Below are 6,557 nucleotides of genomic sequence, written 5' to 3' on the forward strand. Positions count from 1 at the left end.
TTGTTCCCCAGCCACTGTGCTCAATCCTCTGTGCAGTCCCTGGCTAGCAGGGTGATTTTTAGGTTAATTCTTAAGTCCTACCACCACAGGAATCTGCAAGAGCACTGTCTCTTTAAATATCCAAAATAGTCAAGCCACTTTTTAAACCTACAAAATGGCGGCGTCCTCCAGACCAGCAAAAGTCCGCAGCTCAGCCCACTTTTCTCTTCACCTTCTGCGTTTATTCCCCAGCCACCATGCACAGTCCTCCGTGCAGTCCCTGGTTAGCAGGGTGATTTTTGGGTTAATTCTTAAGTCCTATCACCACAGGAATCTGCGAGAGCACTGTCTCTTTAAATATCCAAAATAGTCAAGCCACTTTTTAAACCAAAAGAATGGCGGTGCCCTCCGGACCTGCAAAAGTCCACAGCTTAACCCACCTTTCTCTTCACCTTCTCTGTTTGTTCCCCAGCCACCGTGCACAGTCCGTGTAGTCCCTGGCTAGCAGGGTGATTTTTAGATTAACTTTTAAGTCCTACCACCACTCAGGAATGTCCAAACCTTTTGTGCTGTCAGGGGCGCTCAGGTCCCTGCCAGACCGCAGCTCTGTATGTCTCCTTTTTTTGGTATTTTCATGCAAATTCTTCTGCTAGTTGGGGTTTAGTCTACTTCTGTATCCTTCCCTTCAAGGCTCAGGGGTCCAAGATTATCTTCTGTGTCTGTGTCAATTGTTTCCCTTTTCTTTGTTGAAGAGGGTCTGTGCAGTCCTTCTGCCTAGTCTGCCATCTTGTGGGATCTCCTAGAGCTTAAATTTTGAGGAACTTGGTTTGTTGATGGTTTACAATGGGATCCCTAGAATTTTGTTTTGAATTGTGGCATGAGTTCAGTGCCATTTGAGTTCTTTCTTACTTTTAAACTGACGTTGCGGCTATGCACAGACAAGTTCCAGAACAAATCTGGAGAGACTTTTTTTTTTTTTTTTTTTTAATGATTTGGGTGAAAATTTACAGAGCAAATTCATTTCCATAAATCAGTTCATATACATTATTTCATAACATTAACTGAGACCCCCACAATGTAACAGCTCTCTTTCCACTTCCTCCTTGTAGTTACCTCTTCCTATGTGCTTCTTTCCTATGCATTCCTGCCTCCTGAGCTGTCTTACTATGCAAATACTGCCCTTCTATTCTCCCACGATTGATTGTTCTAAGAAGTGTGTCTACCTGGTGTAAATGTTCACCCTGTATTCCTGTCTATTGTTTGGCTGAAAACCATGGGATTAAATTTAATTCCAGGCCTGAAGGGTAACTAGGGGCCATAGTCTCAGGCGTTTCATCAGTCTCTGTGGTGGTTAAGTTTGTGTGTCAACTTGGCTAGGCTTGGTTGAGTGGTTGGCATCTGAATGTAATATTCCCCATGATGAGACTGGTAATCACCTCCATGGTGGAATCTACTGTGAGCAGCTAAGTAGCTGCCTTTGGGTATGTGGTCTGCTTCCCATATATAAGAAAAAACTTTGGGAATGTTCTCTTGCTTATGGCACACTTGAACCCTGCATGTAGCCATGTCATTGTTCAGCAACTGCCATGCTCTGCCGACCTTGGGACTTTCAATGGACTTGAATTAATGGTCTACTGGGTTGTTTGGTAATATTGGGACTGTACCATGTTATTTGTCAACCTTGGGCTTCTTAGCCTCAGCAGCCAGTAGCTGCCTGAGTGAAGAGATGCCTCTAGCTTCAGTGGGCTGAGAGCAAGGGACAGAACCGAAGCCCAAGGTCAAGGGGCTTTCACCCAGCTGCTACAGCCTGGCACTTTGAATTTGGAATTAAAGCCACCAAACTCTTAAGAGAATAAACTTGTTTCTTCAAGCCATCCCATCTGCGGTATATTCTTATCAGAGCAGCACTAGGTAACCAGAACAGACTCTATCAGAACTGTAAGCCTGGTCTTTTTTTATGATGTTGAGTTTTGTTCTACATTGTTCTCCCACTCTATTCAGGATCTCCTGCACTGATCCCCCTCTGAGTGGTTGACAGTGATATCTGGGCACCACCTAGATCTTTTGGTCTCATGGTTATATAGGCTGAGGTTCCCATGGTTCACTAGTCCCTTGGACTAATTGTTTTCACGTGTCTTTGGTTTTATTCATTCTTCTTTGCTCCAGATGAGAAGATACCAATTGTTGCATGTAGATGGCTGCTTGCAAGCTTTTAAGACTCCAGTTGCTACTCACCAAAGTAGGCTGTAGAACAATGTTTTTGTGTAGTATGTTATGCCAATTGAGCTTGATGTCCCCCATGACCATGGTCCTTAGCCCACAGGTCCAATAACTCACTCTATCAGGGTGGTTAACTGTGTCTAAGAGGTTATGATGACTTTGTCCCTGTCAGTTCTATTTATATGGATATTCTTACAGCACACACAAATATGTATGTAAAAATACCATCTGCCTTACTTATATATAGCCATGGATATATTCCCTTTTGCCTAGACATGCCTGATCATTCGTCCTGTCTACCCATTTATTTACCCATAGATTAATGTTTGTTTCACTGATAATACAGTATTGTTATCAATATTTTATCTCTATTGTCTGTAGTTTATCTCTGTTGTCTGTACCTCTTATGCAACTCTCTGTATCTTCCTTTTCTTTAGTGTTATTAGGTTGGTCACTCGATTTGGTATATTGCTTTTCCCTTCACCCAAATCAGTACTAGGTATATATATATTTATATTTATTTTTATTTTTATTGTGATTTGGGGGAAAGTTTACAGAGCAAATTCACTTTCCATATAGCACTTCATATACACTTTGTCTCCTGACATTGATTGCAATTTCCCACAATGCACAGCTCTCCTCTCACTTCCTCCCCATAGTTACCTCTTACCTGTGTCCTTCCCTCCCATGCACTCCTGCTCCCTGAGCTGTCTCCCTGTGCATACACAGCCCTTCTATTCTCCCAGGATTGATCTCTCCAAGGAGTGTATCTACCTAATGTAAATGTTCACTTCATATGCCTGTCTTTTGTTTGGCTGAAAGCCACAGGAGTTGGTTCAATTCCAGACCTGAAGGGCAGCTAGAGGCCATGGTCTCAGTGGGTCCATCAGGTTTTATCAGACCAGTAAATCTGGTCCCCCTTTTTTTTTTTTTTTTTTATGATTTCAAGTTTTGTTGCACATTGTTCTCCCACTCTGTCCAGGATCTCCTACATAGTTCCCCCTCCAAGTGATTGACATTGGTAGCCAAGCACCGTCTAGCTCATCTGGTCTCATAGTCATATAGGGTGAAGATTGCGTGGTGTACCAGTCACTTGGACAAATTGTTTCCATGTGTCTTAAAAACCAAATGCTTTTGAATTTAAGCTTTAATACACTACCCACCCTCTGCCATTGAGTTGACTCAGTCTCATAGCCACCCTATACAACAGAGTAGGGTTTCCAAGGCTGTAAATCTTTATGGAAGCAAACTGCCACATCTTCCTCCAGTGGAGAAGCAGGTGGGTTTGAACTACTTACCTTTAGGTTAGTAGCCACTGCTCCACCAGAGCTCACTTGATGCAAGACTCAAACCAAAAACCAAACTCACTGCCATTGGGTCAATTCCAAATCACAGTGACCCCTGTTGGGTTTCCAAGGCTATAAATCTTCACAGAAGCAGATTGCCTCATCTTTCTTCTACAAGGTGGCTGGTGGGCTAAAACCACTGAACCCTTGGTTAGCAGCCAAATGAAAAAAGGCTAATTAGAAGACACTCTAGAGTTTATTAAGATATAAGCAGTAGTATTTAATTTTTTAAACATTGAGTATTCTAAATACCAAAATCACCTATTATTTTAACGAGATTTCTCAGTGACTACTTGTCATTTCTAAGATCCTACCTAGTGGAGTATAATTTCAGTTGATTAGGAAAACACCTTCTTTGAATAAAAGTACTGAGTGTATATTGCAGAAATCACAGGGCTGGCAGGCAGGAAAACTACCTTAGCCTGAAGCTATGTTTGGCTATAACAGCTGCTAAAATAGAAATATGCTTCAGAACAAAGCAGCCACCCAAAGCTCCCTATTAACCTTCATTATTGACTGTAGTAGTTTCCTAGGTTTGCCATAACAAAATACTACAAAGCTGGTAGCTTATAAAAACAAAATTTTATTTATTGTCTCACAATTCTAGAGGTCATAAGTCTGAATTCAAGGTATCAGCAAGACCAACCTCTCTCTCTCTCTCTCTCTCTCTCTCTCTCTCGGTCTGCTGTCATGGAAGATCCTTTTGAAGCTGAGTTGAATCACAGTTCAATTGCCCATCCTTTCTATATTCATAGACAACCCTGGCTGGAGACAGATGAGCAGTCATGATAACCTTTTTCCTTAAAAGCTGAGCTAAATGGAATCAATTCCCCACCCTTTCTATAATTATCCCCCATCTTAGCTGGAGACAAATGAATAGGTATGATAATGTATTTCCTTAAAGTTGTTTTTCTCTGAAACAACCCATACCAACTTGAAATCAGTTACAACGGGCTCAGATCCGTTTTGGCCTGCGGACATGCTCAGTGAGACAAACTAGAAGGATGTTGCTCTGGTCTCAGCCAATTTCTAGCTAATTCACGCCCAAATTCCTGAAATTTATATGAATATGTACAGACCCCTTTCCCGAACTTTACAAAAACTGTACTCCAACCCCACTCAAAGAGTTATATTTGGGTGCTGGCCCCTGTCTTACTCATCTCTCAAGTACGCAGGGTGTGTGAACTGATTTGGCTTAATCTTGCACGGGACAGGAATTCACTTTAGTCCGACTTCAATTGGCATCCCAGATGGGACCAGGGTCCCTCTGACCCTCTGCCTAGAGCTTGAGGACCCTTGGATGGTGGTGATGGTCCTGATACAGACCTCAGTGCACACCAAACTTTGTCTGTCTGGAGGTATATAAAGGGTGCTGAGCCACCATCTGTAACACCCTCAGCCCAAGGCTGAGAGAAGAAAAACTAATTTGGGCTTGAGGATGTCTCCTGGGTGAGGACAAGCTAAATTCTTAAAACACATAAAGGGAGCTCACTGAGAAGTTGAGGTTTAACTGGGAGTTGAGGTTTAGCCAATATCACCTCTGCAGTTCTGATGTTCCTTAAGAATTATACTCCAGTTTGGTTTTGTATGCATTTTCTGGGAGGTTGAGAGATATCTCTGTGAGTGTATAAAACCAAAACCAAAACCAAACCAAACTCACTGTCATCTAGTGGGTTTCTGAGGTGGTATCTTTATGGAATTAGATTGCCCAGTCTTTCTTCTGAGGAGTGGCTGGTGGGTTTGAACTGCCAGCCTTCTGATTAGCAGTCAAATGCCTTCCGAACTACACCACCAGATGCATTGTATATTTTGTATACTCTGAGTGTATATCCAGTCTGGTTTACTTTGTATGTCTGTACACGTGTGAGGCGCTGGCGGGAAAAGAGTCTTAAATGAGAGGGAACTCATTGTGTGAATCAAAATGGGTAACTAAGTTTCTGTATCAGACTGCAGCCCCCTTGGCTGTGTCCTGAAATAATGGGCTCATTTTATCTAGGAGCCTCTGAAAAGAAAGAAGATGACAATTGTTTTGTAACACTGCCTGGCCCCAGGTTCAGCTTGGGTTCACAGAAAAAAATGGCTAGGAAATAAGAATTTAAGTTATAATACTTTGGTGCAATTAGATTTGTTTTGCAAAAACAAATCTTATGTTGAGGTCTTATGCATTCCAGAATAAGAATTTACAGAATAGTACAAACTGATGGTTGTACAATCTAAAAGGAAAGTTGACTTTAAGGGAGTTCTCTAGGACTCTGAAGACCCTTGTTTTGACCCCTTTCTCCCCTGTCTGTTCCCCTTCTGTACCCCCTGGAGTTAAAAGGTAACTAACTGACTGGTAGTGCAACTATCTAAATGTAGAGAAGCTTTTAATTTAGAAACTCTTATAAGTCTGGTTTTATTATACTCATTTACCCATTAGCACCCCGAGTGCCACTCAGGAAGCCATCTCCCAGCACACACTCAGAGATGTGTAGAATTTGGTCAGGGGCTGAACCCAGTCACATCAGGGCAATACTCATTGTGATAGCTTCCAGCTAGCTTAGATCATTAAGGGAATCCACCAGGGTTTGTTTGGACCCATGTCCAGTTCACCATGATTGACTACCATGATTGATAGAAAAATGCAATGCCCACTTACACAGAGCCCCAAAGCAGACTAATATATTCACAAAGCTCAGGAGATATGACAGGGCCCCAAGGAGAATCCCTCTGCTTTCCTGGAATGGGTGTATGAGGCCTATTGCCAGCACATCAACACTGATCCAGATGACCCAAAATGTTTCCATTATTATTGACTTTTATGAGCCAGAGCACCCCTGATAAATGGCACTGCTTGAACAATTTCTCTTAGAAAGATCAGCACGAGGCTGGTCCCCATGAGGCAGAGGTCAAAGATGTCCCAAACGTCCAAACTACCATGCCACTCCATCATTTCAGACATTAACCCCTCCTCCTCCTCCCAGTAATTTCCTCAGTCTTAGGGTTCTGAATTTCGCTGTAACGCCTCACAGA

This window comes from Orycteropus afer, unplaced genomic scaffold (assembly GCF_000298275.1).
Source record: "Orycteropus afer afer isolate SDZICR_OR568_19922 unplaced genomic scaffold, OryAfe1.0 scaffold00396, whole genome shotgun sequence".
Classification (NCBI taxonomy): Eukaryota; Metazoa; Chordata; class Mammalia; order Tubulidentata; family Orycteropodidae; genus Orycteropus; species Orycteropus afer.